The sequence below is a fragment of the Ciconia boyciana genome, chromosome 6 (genome assembly GCF_034638445.1).
Source record: "Ciconia boyciana chromosome 6, ASM3463844v1, whole genome shotgun sequence".
Classification (NCBI taxonomy): Eukaryota; Metazoa; Chordata; class Aves; order Ciconiiformes; family Ciconiidae; genus Ciconia; species Ciconia boyciana.
Window position 1 is genome coordinate 32,229,151 of NC_132939.1, and position 24,499 is coordinate 32,253,649.

The 24,499-nt window shown below is 38.4% G+C and overlaps 1 protein-coding gene across 13 annotated transcripts in view; it reads right to left on the reverse strand.

Moving 5' to 3' along the window:
• Positions 1-24,499, reverse strand: part of SIPA1L1 (signal induced proliferation associated 1 like 1) — a 224,970-nt gene that overhangs the window by 110,893 nt on the left and 89,578 nt on the right. For 9 of the 13 annotated variants that reach the window (XM_072864230.1, XM_072864227.1, XM_072864228.1 and 6 more), the window contains one exon: positions 19,791-19,867. The exons of 2 other annotated variants lie outside the window; for them this stretch is intronic. The gene's annotated coding sequence lies outside the window, so the exon portion shown is untranslated. Of the gene's footprint in view, positions 1-19,790; positions 19,888-24,499 lie in introns of all 13 variants that reach the window. 2 more of the 13 variants (XM_072864226.1, XM_072864224.1) reach the window with 1 other exon arrangement.

A 24,499-nucleotide genomic window follows, 5' to 3' on the forward strand; every position in this document is an offset into this window, starting at 1 on the left:
GTCTGTAGCTGCCTTCCAAGGCTTTTCCATGCAATATGAGCTACTCTGAAAAAATCCATATGCATCAGAACAAGAGTGGCAACGGGAACCTGAAAGTGAGACACGTTCAGTTTAATTGTGAAGCTCCACAAGTGATTAGTACAGCAGAAGAGAAAATTAGGTAGATGTGTTAGAGTATAGTTATTTTCAGCCTGTGAATTTCAAACCCATAAAATCAGTTTAATCAAGAAAGTTAACTCTTTGAAGTAATCAAAACTTCTAATACACTCTACTTTTTGAGCTGGAGGAATCTTAGTTTTAAACTCCAAGAGAGTGAAATGTTTGCATGCCTATCCAGTGTTGTGAACTGCCAAACATATCAATATTTTAAACAAAGATAAACCATTTTAAGGATAACTCATCATGAAAGGTATTATGAAAAATACATCTGCAGCATTAAAAGCTGGGATAGCAACACCATCTATCAAGAAGACTGTCAAAAACTTCTATTACAGAACCTCATTTTAGTTGACTACAACTTCCAATCTGAGCAGACGTACTTGTAAATTCTGGTTTGTTAAAGGAACGTGGCACAGTAATAGCAGTGAAAAAAGTTCTTCTCTATACATTATTCTTGTCATTTCCCATCTTTCTGCACACATATATGATAGATCAACTATCTACATGCAGGTAGAAATCCTACATAGCTCACTGGACACCTAAAAGATTATTTTAGCCAGAAAGGACTTAGACAAACATCACTGTGCAGCAAGTTTTACAACAGTTTCAGTACAGTATAGTATTGGCAAAAACTCCACAAAAAGTAATGAATAATATATCGCCAAGGGGGAAAAGGTGGCAGATTTTACCAAATATAAAATAATACGCACAAAGCCAATTTAAGAATCTCTCAAATAAATATATATATATAAAAACCCCACAGCTTTGGGGTTATGTTATATGTTATGGGGTTATGAATACATGTTAATATATTATCTACTTTAGATATTTAAGTAAAAGGAGAATCCCATAAATCCAGTAAGCATCTTTAAATTCACCCTTCTACAGAAGTGTTGTTTCAGGGAGAAGGGTATGAGAAATAAATCCATGCATTTAAATAAAAATCTTAGTAATTTCATTCATATTCACCTTCATTTTGGTAGTATTTCAGGATAATTACTAACACTTATGTATAAAAAGATCAATTAAAAGTTCTGGCATGGATCATAATTTTTTATTATGCCATTTACACCGGAACAAGCAACTGCCACTTTTCATTTTTCCACTGTGCTGTGAATTTTACTGTGCATAATGACTCCTTGAAAAGACCAAGTTATAACACTGGTACTACTGAACTGAATTTCCTTGCAAAAAGACTGCCTATACAGTATTATTATTAAAGTCATCACTGAATTTAGTAATAAACCACATATCTTCAGGGATTCACCTATTTACTGCACCACTCCTCATGACCACCAATGAGAACAACAGTACCAGAGAATCAGGACACCGATTTTTTTTTTTTTTAAGACACCTTTGTATTAAACTAATAGCTTATTGGATATCAGAAAAGTTGGAGTCAAACACATCACTTCACAAGAGAACTTCAATGTCAGTAAGAAGCTTTAGAACAGAATAATGTTTATGATAAAAGCAAAAAAAAAAAAGAGCTATTTTATTTTGCAGAAAACTTTTTTGAACGCTCTAAGCTCCACAAGGAAACTGCACATACACAACCCTGAAGACAGTAACCACTTTTGTGGTTTATTTTTAGGATACAGAGGAACCATGTTAGAAAAAGGATTATCCCATAGGAAGATGTGTCATAAGAAATTCTGTAGTAGATCAAAAAGAAATTCATCAACTTTTTGATTGTTACTATTGTTTTTCTTTTAATGTTACCATCCAATTTAAAAATGGACTCGGACCAAAAAATTCTAAAGCAATACAGCCCAGGAAGAAATATCAAAGTCTTTTTTTAGTTCAAGATGCCTAAAATACACCAAAGTCCACCTTCCTTATTACCACAAATACTTTCCAAGCAACTTGGGTGTGAAGCACAAGGGAAGCAGCAGCTGGAGGCTAGGAGACAGCTGAGCATCTGGTGGAATCGATTTCCTTAACACTGTGACATAACACGTGCCATCCATTATAGAGATCATTCACTTTATAGAAGCAGTGCATTTTGTTTGCTAGAATCTACAGTTTCAAACACTGAAAACTCTCGTGGATGAAGCGTGCGGTATCTTGGGGGGGGACGGGACGGACCCAAACCAAAACAACAAACCAAACCTGAAACATGGTCTCAAGCAGCTTCTTTAATATGCACTAAAAAGTTCTGCAAACACACTTTCACCAGAGCAGCCTGCGGGGCTAACAGTGAGTAATCATTACAGCAGCATGACACTGAGCTAAAAGCAGAAAGTGAAAATGCCATTTCCCTACAGAAAAAGAGTCTCATTCATTTTTTTTAAATCTTCATGAAACAGATAGATCTTAGATCTTAGATCAAGAGATAGATCTTAACACTTCTCCACAGGTAAAGAAAAGAACAGATGTAGAACAAGGGAGAGGTTTTCTCCATTGTCTATTCATATTAGCAGCCGAAAGACACCATATCAAATCGAGGACTGATGACAAACAAGGCAAGGGTGAATGCTAAATAGCCAAGGGAGAAGTTTTAGGGGGAAAAAAATTCCCTTTTTGTCCAGGAACATTCTGTTGAAAGATTTGTTTTGAGGAATTAGGTAAGACTCAGTCAAATACTTCCCTCATTTTGTTGTAAAGATGAGAAAAAAGAACGAGATTAATATGTGGCATGCCTCTTATACATCATAAAGCAGCTAAAATTAGCCCTTTGCAGGTTAAACAACCGTAAATAGTCATAAGCATCGGATTAACTTAACAGGAAAAGGACTGCTGGAACCAGTGCACAAATACTACAAGGCTCTCGGAGCCCCATCAATATGTCTCAGCCCTGTTCTGCATATAGTCACCTTCTGGATTTGGCATCACTGATAAACTTACTTTCACCTCCCAAAATCGCCAAAGGTCTGTACTGCTAAAATACTCTTGGTTTTTTTCTTAACACCACTCCATTAGGAAATTGTTAGACAGCTTTCAGCTACAGTCTTTTTTTTTTTTTTCTTTAAATCTGTGGGTGACAGCATTACTAAGAAAATACATTTTATTAATGAGACCTCTTAAACACATTAAAGATTAGTTTTAAAGCTGTATAAAATGTTCACAAAGATTCTTGTTAAAAGCTTAAAATGCACATTTCATTTAGCCATTAAAAAAAGCAAATAGTATTTATTATACATTAAGCACTACTATGCCCTGAGGTTTCTGCTTAGAGCTCTCACATGTAAATGCAACTGATAAAATGGATATGACTTGTTAGCCAAGGCAGAAGCAGCAGTTAGGGAAATGTTTTATCCTCTCTGGGATGCACCACAGTATCATGCTTCTGCTGTTTCTGCTTACGGAGAATTTGCTCTTGGGAGGACGACGTTTAATTAGCTCCAAAGACATCCACAAGGTACTCGTTTTACAAACTGAATAGCAATGCAAACAGCACAGGTAACGCTATACATGGAGCACCATAAAGGTGACTTCTTCACTGCACAGTAATGGAAAGTCTCAAGGAGAATGGCAAGGAAAAAAGGCAGATGTAGATGCTATGCCACCACAGGTAGGCCCAAATTCAAGATCTCAAGGGGACAATGTCCTTTTACTTAAAGCAATGTTGCTTTACCAGTATTTTTTATAGGCATTAATTCACACCACTGCATTTTCCATCCATTCTGTATTATTGTATCACACTACTTCACATGACATGTTTTTGTCATGGCAGGTATGTTTCCCTCCTCCTTCCTCTTAATCCATTGGCCTTTTCTTTTTAAGCCAGTAGCTAGTAAAGTCCAGCCTTAAAGATCTTACTGGAAATGGGAAAGTTTGAGATGCCCCAACTAAATATTTCTCTTCCCCAGTGACGACCTTATGCACGATAATACGTATCAAATAGCCAAATTCACAGTCCTTTCAAAACAGAGTTCTCCAAGAGAGAAAACAATTTCCTCAGTGCCATGCCTATCAGGGCCAGGGATGCACACGACTCGGAGCCATCAGACAGACTGGGGTTATATCTTTGCTTGCAAACACCCAAAAAATCACATCAGACATCAGGAAAGCAAAAAAGGATTGATATTTTGTTCTTAGCCTGTCTTTGGCCCTTTCTAATGCTTCTTCAAATAAAAAAAAGTAAGTATAAATAAGTAGTAAGTAATTTTTGTAAAGAATTACTTTTTTGTCTGGGCTAAGCACAATACATCAAGATTTACATGGAAAGGACAGCAGCAAAAGAAAAGAAGTGAGAGAAAGGAAGAGGAAACTAACTACACATCACTCTATATAGCATTTGTCATAAAAAGAGCATTATTCTATTGCATTTCTACAGCTGATGAGAGTCTAGAACAAAACACCAGCCCCAAGTAAAGAGCAGGACATTGCTGCAGTAAGTTTACAACAGCTAGGAAGGAAAAAAGGATTTCACTGACAGAAAGAGAGTAAGAGAATGATCACCACTTGCACAACTGTAATCCTCAAATTCCACCAAATGGAGGTGAAGCAAAAAAGTACATTTTTCTTCAAATCCTCCACTTTTTTTATTTTTTAAAATATCTACAAAGGCTCTGAAAGTTGACCAAACATTGACAAACTCAGAGCTGCTTTAAAGTTTTCCAGTGTCTTGGCTGGACTTCAGTGCCAGCAATTCTGCTTGGCCCAGCAAAACTCCTTTTGCCAGAACCAATGTACCAAGGAGTATATGCTATACCTGCTTAACAGCTGCCACTTAACAGCTCCACAGGGCACAGTGATCTGTGGACATCCCTCTTCTACCTTCCCGGGATACGACAGCACTGCACTTCATCAGTCGCTATCAGGGAGGCAATACGGCACCTGTGACCTGCCACCCCACAAGCCCTTCAAACCAGCACAGGCCAGCATTACCACGAAAAGCAGCAGCCAAATAATATGCTCCCTCTCCCCTGCTGTCAGCCATACAGGTCGCTGGACTGAAGGCCTGACCCAGATTTAAAGTACGCACCTAATTAATGGCTTTTCGAAGAGAAATTTGAGCTCGTTTCTTATCCAACTCAACTAACCACTGGCAGCATTTCAGGGGAGAAGACAGAGCCGGAGGTGAGAAGTGACCGTAGAAGAGCGACAGCCGCAGCGCGGCTCTGAAATGCTCCTAGAAGTACGACGTGAAAGAGAAGTCCCTGTGTAAAGTATAGAATGTAATTAGCTGGAAAGCATGCTGCCTTCCCTCTTCTCTCAAGTGAAAACAAAGATGAAAGCTTGCGCAAAGGTACACAGTACCTTCTGCAAAAGACAGATGGGAAGAGCGTTAAGCCTATACTGCTACAGCTACTGTGCATGTTAAAAATACGACTTACAGACCGAGCTCCTTTCTGCTGTGTTTTACAGGGGGAGCGCATAACCACCGTCCTAAGTTCAGGGGTTAAACACTTACTTGAGAGTTTTGTTGCGTTCCCTGAACTTCCTGGGCCGCAGCTCTGTCACCAGAGGAGAGGTGAGCACGCCCGCGCGTGCGCAGATGGGAGACGGCACCTAATATGGGAACCGGCAGATTTGGGGGCAGCTGATATGTTACTACACAAGTAGCTTTCATTATGCAGAGTACCAATTTTCATTCACCTACGGCGCGTTGGCATCAGCAGAGATCTCTCTCCCATCGGAGGAAAAGCACATCAGAAGATTTGCTTGGCGTACGCCCTTTGTGGGGAACACAGGAATTTGCTGTGGCCTAGCAATTAGTACTGCAATCCACCTTCAGTCTTCTCTAAAACAAATGATCAAGTAAAAAATTCTACAACATCACAATCAAAATACTAACCTGGAAAAGCTGTTATATTGTTAGACAACTTTTTCTTTCATATATATAGATTGTTACTATACAAATGCTCAATTAATTCTTCAGATAGCCACTTTTTGCTGCAAAATCTCTGCTTCGTTCACCACATCGACTTTGATAGTGAATAAAAGCATTTGGCAGAGTTACATTTACTATTTTTATTATTAAATCTAATGCAGACAATAGTTCTTCTGACTTGATATCAAAATACACGTCACAATCAAGAACTTCCTTTGGACAAGACTTGTGCAATTTGAGATACCCCATGCACTGGTCCTCAAGAATAAAATTATTAAAGAACTACATTTAGGAAGGGCTATCCTCATGTACTTTAACAAGCTAAATGTTCACAGCAGCAAACCATACTTCTAATGAAACACGATGTCAGTTTTATATGGGAGATAACTGAAGAGAGACAAGAACTCATCTACACAAAATAATTGTGTTTATAACTTCTTTAGCATAAAACTAATTTTCAGAAAAAGCATAAGTTTTCTTTCAGGAAAGTTTTAAATACAAAGTGGGCATTAACCAATTACGATCATGCCTAAATAATTTTGATTTAGTCATGTTTGTTATGCATGCAAGGAAAAAAAAAATAACATATTCATATGGCTGGCCACAAGCATTTGCACAGTTTTTTTGTTCTGAATAGCAGCCAGTGTATCTCTCCTGACAGATGATCATTTTATTTTCATTTTGAAATTCCTCTCAGCTTTGAGGTTTCACTGGAACTTCATTTACTTAAAAAAAATCTTCACTTTGCTGTCTACAGTGAAGTTGGGAAAGCATGTCTGCACAACTTGAAGTGCTGACCAAAGATCACCCTGCACTAGGTAAAACTCAGGTGCCAAAAACAATAGAATAAGAGACACTCTTCTCACCGGTTGGTCCCTATATAATTCCTCCCCCCACCCCAGCTTTCACCATGTCTACACATATAAAGCCTAACTCATGAGAAACAACTGAGTAATTGCCCCTATACACTACGTAGTGTAACCTTCAGTTAATATTTGTTAGTATTTCCCAAAGCTTTTGCATTTTCGATTCTTTTTTGAAGTTATCAAAGCTTTTTTTCTATAATGTCACAAAACTCACATCACCATTTTTGTAGTTCAGAAGCCTGCTACTTTAAAAAAAAATCAGTATGTGTAAATGAAAACTGTAATCATAGAAAGCTGGTAAAGATGTCTTTTCTGCATCAATAAAATATCCTTTAATTTTCTCATAATCTTCAAAACTTCCACAATTCATTGTGTTCTATGATTTTCCAAGAACAACAGTGTTTTCAAATATGATTATTACAAATATTTTCATTAATGCAAACAGAAGTTTTCAGCTCACTTGTTTGTTTACATAAATGTTCAAATATCTTAGTGGGTGACAGGATGAAATTAAGGTTTGACATATTACAAAGTAAATGTAGGTGAATTCTTCTTCCTAGAATATTCAATTAAACAAAACTTAAATAAAAGTAAAATCAGCATGTAACCACCATAAAGAGATATGCCAAATAAAGGCATTTCACAGAACGGAGATTTTAAACATAAAAAATGTAGAATAGGTCTCTCTACTTCTACCAAAAAGTTTAAGACAGTGGTTTGCATTTTGCTTTTTCTTACATAGTGAGGTTCAAAAAACACTTTTTAATAAAAATAAATAAATCAGTTATCCCATATATCTTTAAAAGTCACATTATTGCCTGCTTGAAAAGAAAGCCTTCATTAGCCTATGGAATAAACAAGAAGCAGAACTATGACAGCTGGGGATCCAACAATGCCATGGTTGCTGGCACCTCTAAGCAAGTAGTATTGAGGAAGACTCATTTCTGATAGACATGTAGGTTGTGGTTGATTGATTTACTACATTAATTATACTTAAATTGGAGCCAAAGTTTTTCCCATGTCCATTGGAACTCCTCTTTTTTTCCCCCACCAATACTACCTAGAGTCCCTACTGCAGTCCCCCCAAGCTTCCAGCTCAAATTCTAATCCCCGTGGCAATATTTTTAGTTTCCACTTATCCTTCTTCTACTGAATTTTCAGAGATTCATAATGAATGTCCTGATGATTTCTTGCTACATGCCCTACCTGTCTGCTCAACCTGGCAGGCGTACAAGAGGTGCATGAATAGTATTGTAACCCGAGTGATCAAGACGCTGATCAGCCCATTTAGTGAGAGTGCTTAGGTGCAGAAATGAAAGCACAAAAGAATTAAAATAAAAAGATGAAATAGAAATACAGCCAGGAGAACCACAACAAATCTACAGCAATGTATGACTAGAAAAGAAACCTTAAGACCAAACAGGCCATACAGCTGCAAGTACATAATTTGCACTATGTAAGCACAGATGCTACTCAGTCTCTGCTTTTGTTGATAAGACTGCTATAGACTCGTTTATTTAATCTTAACAATGCTGCACTAAAATATTCTATAACATAAAAATTGTCATGCCACCACCAATACGAAGTCTATCTTTTGATTATTAATTCATGAGGTCTTTCACAAAACATGGCACGTGTTCACAATTAGCAAGATTAGCCCACTCTTCCAGCAGCTTCACAGAACTCGCTGGAACTACCCAGAACTCCTAAGCATAAGCCTGCATCTGAGTACTTTTTGCATGCAAAATATAATAGCATGCAACACATGCTGTTGTCAGATGAAAATTTCCAGTTTCCTCAAGAAGTTGACTTAAGCACTTCATATAGTCTTACGTAGCTCTTAATGCCCTAGACAGAGAACATTCCTGGGTTGCTCAATCTGTAAGATCTATTTCATTAAACACTCTCAACCCAAACACCTAGCTCAAGAATTAGATCTCTGGCACTTTTAAACGAACTTAATTTCTTAGTAACATTTTAGGGCTTTTGATCCTGAGTAAAGAATTCTTGCAGGCTTTGGAATAAACAGCATCTATTGCTGGGCACTTAGTCTCCCCTCCAAGCAGTTAAAAATGAAAGGAATGTTGTTTATCATCCTAAAATAGCTCTCAGTTAAACACTAATCATTACCATTGGTGAAAAAGACAGTTTCAGTGGTATGCCATTTAAGTTCTACCCTTAAAATACTGCATATTGCAGGCCCTCCCTGCCACTGTATTTTGTGGTTTGACATGCTTTTTAAAATTCCTCTTCCCATGATTTCTCAGTTTCTCAGTTTCACAAAAATATCTCGCATCTCCTTGGAAACCTGAACACAACACAACAAAGACTGCTGGCTCTAATGCTTAGAAGCAGGTTAGAAAAAGAACTGCATTCCCTTGCTAGTTAGGATACGGTTCAACGCTTCATTTCTCTTTACTGATGTATCTAACAAGAATCTGTCTCTCTCCCCCGCTAATTTTCTTACTTGCCTTCACAACCGTTCACTCAAATCCTATGGACTCCTCCACTACTAACTTGCACTCACCTTGAGGTTTAATGAGTTTTCTAAGCATCTATGTAGAAAAATGTAAGCAATTTAAGGAGGCTGGCAATACCCAAGCAATACTCCACTAAGAAGTAAGCCACCCCCTGCAAAACTGGCAAGAATGAAGAGAACTAAGACCCCTTTTGCAGAGATATTGAAACCTATAATTTAAAACTATATAAAACTATAAATTGGTTTCTATACCAATTGCTCTTGATCAGCACAGGATAGCAAAAACAAGCAAACTGATTTATTTTGGGTTCTGTGCCCATCTGTAGTTGCCATAACCCCTGGTTTGGGAATTGCTGTTTAGGTATCAATGTTGCTGCTACTACCAGCAAATGTCTGCCCCCTAGTTCATCAATCCTTCAAATACCACTCTAGTTGCAGTAAGAAAAAAAAAAAAGTGCTGCTTCTCATCTTGGATGTAGGACAGCCAAGGGAAGCACAGACCCCCCATCCCCAAAAAGGGACTCTCCCCCAGCCTGGTAGTCCTGTGCCATGTTCTGCTCAGAGAGCACTTTGCTGCAGCACTGTTGCAGGTTTAGCCAACATTCCCTTTGCAAAGCCACCTTCACCATTACAACAAAGCATACATTCCACAATTAAAAACTACAGTTCTGAAGGTATTTCCTACAAATTATACATCTTCACTAGCATAAGATGAGAAAATTCTCTCTCACAGGAATCAATGGTGTTTTCTCAACTGAAGCATGGTGGGAAATTTGAATCATCCAGTTACTGCAGTTCAGTTGAAAGCCTTGCAGAGACAGGAACCAAGAATAACAAGCAGCATGGAAATATCAACATGAAGGGGAAAAAATCAGGAAGAATAAGATCCTCCCCCCAAAGGATAGAAAATGGCACATGAAAAGCAGAGCAAGAATTTCCTTCCCAGAATACTACAAGAGCAAGAGAAGATGTTCAGCTAAACTGAAAGCTGACAAGTTCACCATCAACAAAAAGGGATACTTGTTCATACTGCTACCTCAGGAACGCACTGCTGAGGGATACAGGATTGCAAAGCCAAAAGCTTAGCTGCATTAAAAGGGGAGAACAAAAGATAAAATTACATTGTAATAGAAAATATTTAAAAACAAAGAGCTGGAAAAGATACAAACAACTTTGAGTTTTATGACACAAGCCAAACTAACAGGATCCCTGAGATATACACCCTGGAGTATATTATTGTCATAACTGCCTATTGTAGATTTTTTTGCATCATCATCCCAAGCATCTGTTACTACTCCTAATTAAAGAACAGATGGTCTGACCCAATATGGCAATTTCTATGACCCTATATTTATCAGCAGGTGGGGAAATTAAGTTTTGAGGTCTCAAGCAAGCAAAGCAAGATTAACAAAAACAGATAGCTAAATAGGTCTCAAAGCCATCTGGTATATGACACTTACTGAAAATAATATTCTTGAAGCTTACGTACCATGTATTTTCCACAGTCTCTGTACTGAGAAAACAGTCTTCCACAAATTCCACCAGATGCAAATATGACTTAACTCCAGAAACAGAGATTACCAAGCTAACAAATGAATCCTTTTTCATGTTAAACTAGTGAAGCACAGCTATTCCAGCTGTACAGTGAAATCTGTAGAAGTCAGCATTTTCAGATAAAAGCTAGAGGCCATTTTCAGTAAAGACTTCTGATAAGGTCATCACACACCAGTAAAAGAAATGAAGAAAGCATAAGAAGGTATACTTTTGCCTATATGTTTTAAGTGCAGGTTGAAAATGTACAGGTGCACTGTGGAAAGGTGCATTCCCAAATCTGATAATAGATGGACAGCTTGAAATAATTAATCCGCACAAGAAAAGACTCTGAATGAGACAGGAATTAACCAATAAGGCAGTAGTAGCATATGAAAGAAAGTACACTTCTTTAAGTGAGTAATGTTCCTCCCTCCTCCCTCAAGAAATCTTTCAAGCTTTACTGGTAAAAAGGGCACTTCTGGTAGTATGTGCCTGTATTTATATTTTTTTAATACTCTGTTGGAAAAAAATTAAAAATTAAAATGGATGAAAAGTTCTATGCTCATCAGTCACAGGAACTTCTGATGAGCCTATGTTCTGAAAATGTGCATACCAACCTCATTAAGTTGCCAGGAAATATTATTATTGTAACAAAATAAATAAAAATTGCCTTTTCCAGTTAGAAACAGTCACAGGGAATGAGTTAATACACATGTTCTTAAATTAACAATCACCTGAAGGAGACCAAAGCAACAAGGAGGCTGGTTACTAGGGCATTCTGTCTGAAGACACCAGAAAGATGCTCTTCAGCCTAACTCGGAAGCAGCTTTCATCTGGTATCAGCAACAGCAGACAACTAGTCAGAACAAGAGAGCCTCCTTGCAGCACATGCCAGCAAAGCACCTCTTCTATGGCTAATAAAATTCTATGATACCATTACTATGGAGAGTAAAGTACTTCAAGCATTCTATTCAAATCTTACTAATTTTCTGTAAATAAACCAGACAGATGAGCTGATTTCTTGCACATGGAGAATTTAATGAAAGATGTCCAGATAATTCCTCAAAAGGAAAGCTTATAGATACATAATTTTAAGGCTGTATATTAATAAAGCGTTAAAATACACTGCTGAAAGTTTTTTTCACTGCCATTTTTCTTTTCAGACCATTGTACCAGTCATTTACTTTGTCCAGTATTATTCTCCTAATATTTAAAACCTACTTCTAACATAACTAGTAAGCTGTGAAGTGCTCAACTTTTTGAAGTGTACTCTCGCTCATGGAAAACCATTAGATGTGACTGATTCAAGTCAAACTCCGCATCGTTTGGTTACCTGACACACTCACTAGAGCTACAAGTTCTGTGTCAGGGATGGTAACTCACCAGGGTGCCAGTTAAAAAGCACATCTCACACAATCATTTACCACTGAAGAATAACTCTTCTACTGTATATAGACTTAAAAAAACCCCAAACTTAAAAATTCGTTCCACTGTACGAAGCTAAGCATCCCCTTTGTGCGCGCATGTGATGGGGGTCACGCACAGGAGGAGGAACAGAACAGAAATAATTACTTTTGCCTTGAATCCGTTATTTAATTTCATTAATTGAAAAATATTCAAAGATATTCTTAAACATGGAGAAATTGACATAGAAAAAACAGATCGAATGGTTGTCTGAAAGTACCTTGGGGGGAAGTGAGTTCAATACATACAAGTGACAGCAACTGAATATATGAAGTCACACTGTACTGACTTAGTTAAATCAGTGTCATCCCTGTGCATGAATGCTCTTATATAAGGTTAAGCCCATTTTTCCACCAATTTATCTCGTTATTTACCCGGAATATTTCTCCTGCAGGACTGATCTCACCTCTTCCAGACTGTAGGAAAAAAGACACTACACATTCCTAAGCATTTTCTTTAGTGGATTTATGATTTGACATTCCACAGCATAGACACCAAGTTAAATGTGAACCTATATGAGCTGAAGATAATACTACGCAAAAATCAACTGGTTGCCTACAAATTTCTGTATCAATCTAAATATACCTGCATTAAGTATTGAGTTATTGGATTATATTAGAAAAACAAGTCTGATCTAATAATGCCACTTTTCTGAATTTTTCCAGTTGTTCCCAGGGAGTTTAAAAATAGAAAGAAAGAAAGCTTAATGCATCCATAACAGAAAACGTTACTGAAACTGCTAAAAAGGGTACTATTGTGAAAAAGCAAAAGCTGTGATTGCTTGTTTCACTCAGTCTGGTGCAGAGAGCTGTAAGAAAAGAGAGAGGCCTGCAATCACCACAGACTGCCCTTGAACCCAAGCACCTTTCATAGAGCAGACTACACTCTCACCCATAATAAGGGTTTTCAAACTGACACTGTACACGCCGATAACGGAGTACTCTACTGTGGTTAAGTTCCGAGGACATTATGCCACCCACATCGTCTTCACCCCCTGCTCTCTCCTTTGAGGGTGTTGATAAAGAGAGAAACGGGGCAATAGACAACTCATCAAAAGAGCTAAAAAACACAGCTAGGAAAAGATGAGGTTTAACAGTTCTTAAGTTATTTAGGACACAAGAAAGCCCTTTAGAATCAAGGAAAATAAACATCTGCAAAAGGGAGAAAAGTAAAAAGTCTGCAGCATGCTCTCTAAGGCAATGCTTAAGAGTGTTTAACAATAAAATTAAATATGAATCCATAAGGCAATAACAAACTAATAGTAAAATGCAACACCCGCCTCATTTATAAATCTTCCGTTTAACATACAAGTCACTGCAGTCCATCTCTTCTGTTCTTTTTTGAAGCTGAGGTCCTCCTCTTGCACCCACCAAATACATACTATGTCATTTAAAATGCACTGTTATGCTGATGCAGAAATTGTGCTATAAAACTTGCATTTGAAAGTTCTTATTGTTTCTCAGATTTGTGTTTGCCACAGAAAGTAAATTCTATACACATTTTATAGCACAGTAAAATATAAATATTGTGACTGGATGCCCAGGTGAATTAAGTCCACATTTCTGATTTAGCCTACATCTTATTGCATTTGCTATTTTTAAGGAGGGATCAATTTATGGGTACATTTTTACCCATAAAAATTTAAAAGGAAGTTCTTCAATTAAAATATTTTCCCTACGGATACAGTAACTTTTAATGTGCACACATGAAAAGAGCCATGGTGATACCTTGACAGGCATCTGAAAGACACCAACAGCCAGCAGACCTTTATAAAGAAGAAAATATTTTACAGTGATAAAAAATTAAAATATCCATACAAGTATTTGGTTACACCCAGTTACACTTGGAATCACTGTAAACTTGACTGTCATAATACAAGGCTGAAGCTGTTTTCATTTCCTGCAACAATTTAAAACAATGGAGCTAAGCATCAAGGAGGCACTTGAGGTGCAAATGTTCTTATTGAACCCTGCTTTGAAAGTTTGATATAAAGCTATAATCCCCAACTTCTGTAAATGTTAAACATGGCTGTAAGCACTGAAACTTTACTGATAGGTAAAGTAGATCCACTCCATAGTTTCTGAAAAGTTTCAAAACTTAATAGGAGGCTGACTGGGGGAAAAAAAAAAAATCTTATCAAAATAAATGTTACAGTAGTGATTTTCACGGGCTGTTGTTTCAGATGAGTGTTTGTATATTATTTGTTACTGAAAAACTTTCAAATTCCTACACCTATGAATACATCCCCATTGGAATACCTTTGTTCCTATATTTGTATTGGGTCTGGCTGAGAGGGAGTTAATTTTCCCCACAGCAGCCCTCATAGTGCTGTGCTTTGTATTGATAGCTAGAAAGGTGTGGATAACACAGCAGTGTTCTGGCTACTGCTGAGCAGTGCTCCCACAGCATCAAGGCTGTCTCTCCAACATTTCCCCCTCACCAGAAGGCTGGCGGTGGGCAAGATCTTGGGAGGGGACATAGCCAGGACAGCTGACCCAAAGTGACCCAAGGGGTATTCCATACCGTATGACGTCCGCTCAGCAATAAAAGCTAAGGGAAAGGAGGAGGAAGAGGGGGCATCCGTTATTTACGATGTTTGTCTTCTAGAGCAACCGCTACACCTACTGAAGCCCTGCTTCCTGGGAAGTGGCTGGACATTGCCTGCTGATGGGAAGTAGAGAATAAATCTTATGTTTTACTTTATTTCTATGTGTAGCCTTTGCTTTTGCTTTATTAGACTGCCTTTGTCTTGACCCATGAGTTTTGGGGTTTTTTTTCCATCTTATTTTCTCCGCCCCCCCATCCTGCTGAGGAGGGGAGTGATAAGAGTGGCTTGGGCTTACCTGGCATCCAGCCAAGGTCAACCCACCACAATATTCTTGAACACACAGCAATTATAAGTATCCTTAACATATATTTGATGTCTGAGCTAACACTAGCTGGAAAGCAGAATTACTAATATCCATAATTCATACTAGTATTTAAAAAACCTCTCCCGTATCTTCATACACAAGGCAGTTTCCATTAGCGTGTATGTGAGCTTAGCAAAAGGAAAAGTCTTCTCAGGACTCTTAAGAGCTCCTAAAGTGCTCTTCACTCAGCCACTCGATTTTTGAAAAACTGTTTTATTGTCAGAAACTTCAGAAGGTGAGGTCTGTCTTCCCCAGGAAAATTCTGGGAGGAAACAGGTGGTTAGCACCAGCTCATGAAAAACTACCTGCCTTCTTTCAAGACAATATTTCCATGAAGCCCCAATGCAACACCCTTGGCCTCATTAATCAGATAGACATGTCCAAGGGCAGAGCTCTGAAAAGCACCACAGACACACACACAGTTGGGGTGGGAGGGGAACATTCACAACCCTCCATACCTTCTGCAGTCAGAGCACCTTGAGCACACACAATATGATGCAAAAACATAAACAAGTAAGGAGGTTGATGACTGAAGTTAAATGGGAGCAGCCCCACCAATGAGAAGTCAGAGAGATCATCTATCATCCTGCCTAGTCTGAGGACCACCAAGAAGATTATCAGATGCTTCCAAGTTGACCTTCAGGTTTTCTGTCTTCTTTCTTTCTGGTTATTTTGTTCAGCATTTTGTAAGACATACTGAATTATTCCTATCCTACTGCTCAATTGCATGGTTATCAAAAATACTTTGGTCTATATATGATGGACAGGCTCTAAATTCCACTGCTGGTTCACACACCACAACCTGAGAACAAACGCTGGTAAACCATATGAAAGCAATAAATTTTCTTTAATGATTTCTTTTCAAGTAAACTTTGGGGTGTAATCCATCAAATTGATAAGCTGTTGGCTGCCTTTGCTTCTCTTCAAGTTGCTCCAGCTAAGCTCATTGCTAACCCATCAAATAACTTGCTTATTTCCTTATGTCTCCAGTTATTTTAAACTGAAATGCAACAGCACAGGCTCTTAGCCATTCTCCTGTTATTCCATACTTTGCACTGTTTGTGGCCATTTCCCAAATCATGGGCCTACTACTTTGATGTCTTCAAGTTCAAAAGTCTGAACTTCTAAAAATAATTGTAGTGCAATTTTAAAAACTAAAAGTAACACTGGATGATTAGATGAAATTGCAGGTAAGACAATTATACTCGTGAAACCAAAATAGTTTTGGTACAAGTACAGAGTGTTTACATAAAGCAGGTGGAAGAAAAAGCAAGCTCTGCAGTTTTTCTTGGATGCACTGAAGTCCAGCCTTTTGTCAAATCCTCTCCTAGTTCAAGTTCCTTCACATAAATTATTCCCTATACTTTTATATCTGAAAACCAGATCACTTGAAATACTATGAAATCCTCTTATATAAAATATCAGCAATTAAGTCAATAACTAAGGCTTCAGCTTTTTTTGTCACTAATGGCATGGGGTGGGGTTTTTTTAGAAGGGACAAAAGGTCAACGGTTTCTGTGTTGGAGGTTTCAATCATCTTGCTATTATTTGCTGGTTTTACCATTGAGAGGTTTATGCAGTGAGCCATCTATATTTGTCAGTCATTCCATATACCAAAAAACCTGATGAGAATTCTAAAATTTGAATTCTGTAGAAAGCAACAGAGGTCACAACTGCCATTTTTATGGTACTATGACTACTAAATTCATACACCTGCTTTCATAACTATGGGCCAGCTCCCTCTCAAAGGATAGCTAGTACAGAAAGTCCATTTTTTTTCCTGTTTTGAGTAGTCTGCAAATGGATTCTGATTTTTAGAGAGGCGAATCCTATTCCTTAACTGTTCTCTAGGCCACTTGGATGTACTTTTCAGCTATGGGTGCTGCACAAACTGTTCCATTCAATTATTTTTGTTATTTACATTATAGTAGATGAAAATCCTTCCTATTAACAGATGAATACAAGGGCCTGTTTTTAGGATAAGACAAACAAACACTTCCTTCTTTTTCTACATGAAACTTAGTATAAAGAACAGCCACTATTCATTTAAAGAAACACTCATTCACACAGTTCTTTCCAAACATTAGCACATGTACAAAAACACAATAGGGTAGAAGTTGTTAGTGAAACGTAGGAACAAAAGGTAGGAAAAACAGAGTACACAAACACAGATGTTTCAATCCAAGCAAGCAGCAGCACAACATCAATCCATTATCACCGCAGTTCCCAAGACCTTCACATTCAGACCTGTCTTCCCTCTCACACTGTAGCGGATGGGGAAGCAGGGCTGTTTCTGGCTTGCCCCAAATCTTTGCAACCCCCAGCCACCAAATCCCCCCAAGTTTAAACAGCCAAACAGCCTTCTGCACCCCTTTTCTCTCTCCCACCCCAATCCCTGTATACTCCATCTGAAGCAGCTCTGGTTCTGTCTAACCCAACTCCCGCCTTCCAAACTTTGGCCCTACTTGTCTCCTGCTCCCCTCGGCTCAGCATCGTTTTCTGGCTTCCAGAAAGGAGAAAACTAAGGGCTGAAGAGGAGAGAAGGGAAAACGCTTCTCCAGTGCATGCTGCATGTCCTCAGTAGGCCCATCCTGTCACATAGGAATTGCTATTTTATCAGATAAACACTGCATTATTTTCAAGAGACCACAATGGGGTCCTAATGGGAAGACTCCTCCATGAGCATGTAGCAGCTGGGGAAACATGAGATACTGACATTACAACACATGCACGCAAAAGGAAATAATTATGGTACTGCACGCAGTCTTAACTTTTAATAGCCACAATTCCAGAGAATTCAATGTTTCATCTGAACAGTCTCCTAAAATATGCTGCAGCACAGGATTTCTGAGAATTATTTTACAGTGGGAAAATACATAGCTGTATTCTCCTAGACTTTCGTATTTTTCTGCACTGCAAAACAATGTCGATTGGATATGTCTATAGTCTCGAGCTGTCTAAATGCCACCCCATTGATCTATCCAATCTGTGTTAGGGACAAAACAGATATTGACATCAACGAGGCCCACAGGGACAGAGCTGGGAGCCCACGCTGAGCCCAGGGCTGCAGTCTAACATTACGGCTTCAGCCCCGTTGATGGCCTGCTGCTGCCAGGAACAAGACGACTGAATCCTTCCGTCTCCTCTATTCCTCCCTTCTCTATTTCTGGCCTACAGTCATCTCCTCGCATTACAGATACGTTCAGCTTCCAAACCAGTAGAAAACTAACCCAGTAACAAAAACTAAATCAGTCTCTTTTTGCTGAGATGATGCAGTAAATCAACTTATGGTAACTGTGAGAACTAGAGAGAGAAACAGAAGAGAGAGGAGAAGCAGAAACAAGACTTCAATCTTTCAGGGTACTGCTTACCAGTAATGCAAAACCACCAGCTGTAACTTAAGTCTACAGACATTTTCAATAAACTTTACTAAATCCCAAATGTTTTAAGAACTTGTGTCCTTCCAAGTTAGAGGAGAAAAAACAAAATATAGCACATGTATATAGAAAACTCATGGCTCAACTAAGTTGAAATTAGCCCACATCACAACACTCAAAGGAATGTCTCCTTGTGAGGGCAAAATACATCTAAGGGTCAACTTACCCCACAAATTCCTATTGCATAGCTATTTGTGAAGCTGTTTATTTCCCTGAAAATGTATGTTTCTAAACTGGGGAGAAGAGAAAACTCTCACAACTCCTCTTACCCACACTGAAGCAACCTTTGTTATAAGTATGCATAGTCCTTTATCCATACTGTACCACATACTGCAAACACCATCTCAGTAGCCAGTGACTACTGCTGACTTTATGAGTTTCAGAACAAAATTAAGACAAAACACAATGTTTAAGGAACAGTTCTTCAGCAATCCCAGTAAACCCCTACTTCCACAATTCAATGTTAATAATGGATCTAAGTGCAAATGAAGATCTCACTGAGTGCCTATCTTCATACACTTAGATATTTGCACAGATTAGCCATACTCCTGTGATGATCTAACTAGTTCTGAGACTGCTGGCAAACCAAGTTAAGTAGGCAACTCCAGTCCCTCCCTTTTCCTCCTGCTCAAAATTTCTAAACCAGAAAAATAAATCAATCCTTTCTCTCTTCTCCGATCTGGTTCTTACAATCCAGCGTGGAGCTTTTGGCTTTCATTCCAGTACTTTTTCCCAAAACACAGCTGTAAAGTATAAAAATCAATTAATAATGTTTTGATATAAGACAGCTCACCCAGACACTACACAGGACAGATTTACTATTCTCATCATTAAATAAAACATTCAGAAAATCTCCAGAGACTTGTTTTTCACAAATGTTGACAGAGCCGAGTACTGCTTTTATTATCACTGTCTAAGCTTATAATAGAAGTATACTATTCATTTCAAATGACCAAAGCCAAAAAAAAAAAAAAAAAGAAAAAAGGACCTTCCCCTGAGCATCGATCATTATTCTCAATTATGAATCATGAAAAGCATATTATGTACTAAAACCATCCGGTTTTTAAACTGTTCAGATCCTCTGCACATGCATGTTCCTATTAATGCATTCAGCTAATTCATATTATGAATTTTATTTTCACAGAAAAGACCTCCACTTACAGAAAAATAGTTCCTCTTGGAAATATCACAGGCATTTGAAGAAGGGTACAGGAAATCTCTCTTCAAAGATGCAGCAGCTGGTAAAATAGAGACAAAACTAAACAAAATATACAGATAAAATATGCTTGTTCAGAGTTAACTAATTCAAGATTTAGATAGCCAATGAGTTGGAGAACGATATTCCTGGAAAAAAAAGAACCTTCCACTGAGAGCATATGCCACAAAATCTCAGCAGTAACAAACAGCAGTACTTTTCATTAGAAGAATGGTCCAAGCCATCCAGGACTTTTTAAAACCAAACAAGTAATTATCTGCATTTTCCCTATCCTCCAGATACTTCTTCCTGCATTTCCCAGAACCTCCTTTTGTTACTCATTCCTGCTTGCTGCTTATAAATCAACTCCTCCCACCTTTCCGTGTCCTGTTCCCTCTCTCTTCTTCTTTCCCCTTTTCTCCTTTTAAACAGTCTCCTGCTCTTACAGTCTTTCCTTCCTCCCGGCCCCGTCTCCCAGCCTAGCATCTTCTCCTCTCTTTCTGTTCTTCAGCGCTCTGGTATTTGAATCACAATTGTTTCCTCTCTCCACTCTGCACTGGATGCCAACACAGGCAGCACTACCAGTACCGAACAGATTGTCCCTGCACTCTCATTTCAGAAACCCACAGCTCATGGAGGCTGGTGTTTCAGAGGAAAGCGATGCGAGGAGAAGACACACTCAGGCACTGCAGCCATGCACCGGGGTAAGCTCAGGTGTCCCGCCAGACCCTGCAAAGTCCAGCCAGCATTACAAACGGTGAGTGAAGCGAAACGAGGGTCCTTCAGCAAACTTAGCTGCCAGAATAGTAAATATAAACTCAGTGTGTGAAATCTGTCAAAGCTAAAAGCCCTTTTTGTCAAAGAGGGCTTCACTGGGACAGCTTTTTTTAGAGTACAACCACCTCCCTCTAAGTTCCAAACGATGCGACTGCAAGAGCTACTCATCTAAATAACTGCAGATTAAGCTAAACAAAATAATGTTTTTTTCCTGCACTACAAGTCCCAGAGCTCTGACCAATGAGTCAAGACAGCACTAACATTTCCAGAATGGCATTTAAGACAAACGATCACCAATGCAGACTTGCCTTACAACACCAAGCTGTGAAACTCAGCAGATTAAGGACTGACTGATGAGCAGCTCTGCCTTCTGTTCAGCAGGGCAGGAGAGAGCACACAGCTGTAGGCAGCCAACTCAAGATATGCTACCCTCATTCATCGGGCAGAGTCACTCAGAAAAGGATCATTTTTAAGTAGTGAAAAATCTCGAGCAAACCCCGATGTAACAGTTTCAAGAACTAAACTGTACAGCTTCAAACTGTGCAGGACAGTTTTATCCAAATGCATCAGAACCTGTGCTGCAACACAACCTACCGTGAAATATTTGATTAGCTGAACTAAGCAAGACTTCTAAGAAATGCCCCCTGTGCTTAACAAGACAATACAAGCACATGTGCTGTGCACTGGAATTCAGACTTCACGCACACATCCTCTCTCACCGTTCCTGAGTGAAAGACCCTCAAAACAACCACCAAATCAGCAGATGGGGGAAGCCAGGACCACCCCTTCCGAAGGAGGCACCATCTTAAAAGCACCCAGCACATTAACATGTAGCCCAAACTCAAGTAAGCTCTATTTAGCTTACTAATTTTTTCCATTTGCAACTTCTATTGTGTAAGCTGCCTACTTTATCCTCTGATGGCTTTACCAGCTGAGGTTTTTGGTTTTGCTTTTTAAATCTGCTTGGGACTTTCAAGAAAACAGAACAACTATAACTACAATTTGAATAGCAGGATTTATTATTTCAACAGCTGTTCACAAGTGAGATTAATTCCACTAATGATGCAGAAGAGAACATAAATAGAAAAGAAAAATCAACCTTCACTCAAAAGTGTAACATTTTCCCAAGGTCAGTAATGTAATTCTGTTTGCTTAGGTCTTGCAATTTTTATTTTTAGCAAATATCCTTAAATTTTCTTTCCGGTTATAAAAGGCAAACTAATGTAAAACTCTACTGCACAACTACATTTTCAGTCCTCCAGCCATTTGGAATTATTTTCTACTTGTTTTGCACTTAAAATGCCTTCCTAGACATGACAGATTAAACAGAAGCCCATGCGTCAAGTAGAAGTTATCAGAAAACCTACATGGAAAAAAATACTAAACCAGATTGAATTTGCATCTGCTTGTCTTCTGTTGCACTTTAATGTCTTGGTTTTACCAGTATAGTCTACTACATAAAATTAAATAAAGGAAGAGATACAGTATCTTCTCAGAGTAGAGGTTTTAGTGTGCTGTTCGAGTGGTGTAATTGGCAGGACCAGCAAAGGATGTTCAATACTGGTTCAGTAATTCACAGAAGAAATTTGTCAAACAGCAACCATTTAGGAAAAGAGCCATTAGAGATTTCTGGATAGTCTCCAGTCGCCATGGCTTCAGCTTTCAGCCCATGTAGCTGTGCTTTGAACAGACTTTTTGAACGGTGGTCCTTTACTAAGTGTTTCCAGTCATCACAGGGGGAGACCTATCAGCCAGGCAGTCCCAAGATCTATATTATAGCATACATTATAAGATACCTAGCAATACTGTCTGTTGATGAAGTTACAGCAAGTCGCTCAAATGACAGATACAGTACAACAAAAATAGTCACATAGGCCACTCATTTGTCTGGCTTTTTATATCTCTGCAAGCCAAGAACCTCCTTCTCTGCGCTCTTTTATACTGACTCAGGCAAGACGACCTTTAAGTCAGTCCTAGTCTTGCCCAGATAGGAACTGCAGAAAAACATCATACATGCAAGTAGGTGGTTAGCAATACCAACACAGAATTAGTTATTCCCTCCAAGTCTTCCTGAGTGAAATACCAGTCCAACAAAACTCTGCAAGATAGTTTTGGGGCTGGTAGGCTACGAAGCACACTCACATACAACAAAAGATGAGGAGCGTTATCTTTTTAATTTTTAAAAATACCAACACTGCTCTCAAATTCATTAAGAATAAGTTACTTAATGGTGGCCTTTCAATAGCATGCTGGCTTGGACAGCCCACATTGATTCTGGATCTCACCCAGGCCAAAGCGTACAGAGAAGGCTAAACCTGTGGTGGCACATGGCATCGGCAGCCAATTTCAAAATCTGATCTAGATAACAAGGGACCCCAATACTCTACGGCTCCACAAGGAAGTGTCCAAGAATGTTAGCAAAAGTAACACTCAAAATACATTCCCCTTTAAAAAAACAAACAAACCCCACCAACTGATCTTTGAATTAGAAAAATTAACACACAGTTTAATCCACCTACTTACAATAATGTATACTAGAGTATATAAATAACTAGTCTCAATAATTCCTAAACTATTACTGAATTGCTTTGAGAACTAGTAAAGCACAGGAGAGTTTCCAGAGCAATATGAAAAGGGGTACATGTCCTTTAACAATAGTGAAGAAGTAAGACTTAAGAAGCGGTAAGACAAATAATATAATTCTAATGCTCAGAAAGATTTGGATATATTGCTGGGGAAAAAGAAGAGGGTTAAAAATCAATTTAAGTTAGAGGAGAAAGAAAAATTACAGTCAGGAAGCCAGAAACCACTATAATAGTCTCCCTTGGGTAAGTGTCTTAGTGAAGCAGCAGGTATAGTTTATGTAAATGAGCTTCTGACACTGTTCAACATGACCTGGAGACCATAGATCCAAAATAATCAGTGTAGATAAGCATAAGTATTGGAAAATTTGCTTTCAGAGAACTTAAGCAGTGGCTCAGTATAAAAATTGCAAAGTATTGCAGGTCGGTCCAGCTAGAACTTGACCTGCAGCAAGTTTTGCTTAGTATTTTCATTATTAATTTGGGTGACCAAACAGAAGCCCCCTTGAAGAATCTACAAATGCCACCAAACTGAGGGGCGGGAGCTGCAAGGACTATGGAGGAGATGATCCCAATGCCAGGTGAGCTTGAGAAATCAGGCATTCTAAAGCTGACCAGATAAAAAGCACATGCAGGTGAAAGCAAAACAAAATGCTGTAAGTCTGAAAGAGAGAATTAAAGTAATAATAAAAACAAAAACACACACAGAATTAGCCATCTAAAGTATAATAAAGCAGAAAAGAACTTGGGCAGCTGTACTGGATCACAGACTAAATAAGAGTTATAAACCTGATGTTCCAGAAAGGCAAATATCATTCTGGAAGGCGTTAAGACTACTGAGCACAAGAAGTATATCAAGTCTATTCAACGCCATTGTCCTAGCTTTGAAATACCACATAGATCATTCTTATGTATTCTAAGGAATAGATCCTAAAATCTGGTTCTAAGGTTACTAAACACAGATGGACAGCAACTGAAAACAAAACCTCATCTTCTTAATACAGTTACATATATTTGGTTTTCTAAGAGGTGTTTACAGTAAATGAAAAAAACATAGAGTGGTCTTTATGTATAAATTAATTTTTGTGACTTATTTTAAGTGACAATGCACATGAACAGATTTCTCTTCCCCTTCACTTCCCCTCCTCAAATAGAAAAATTCTGTCGAACTTCAGCCTCCACTTTTGTTGGTCGTCTTGTAAAACTAACATGAAATACTTTAAACAGAATTAATCAGTGCAGTTACCAAAAAAGTTACACACTCTACACTAATGCTGATATCCATATTAATTCTACTGCTTTTTCACATTTGGCAA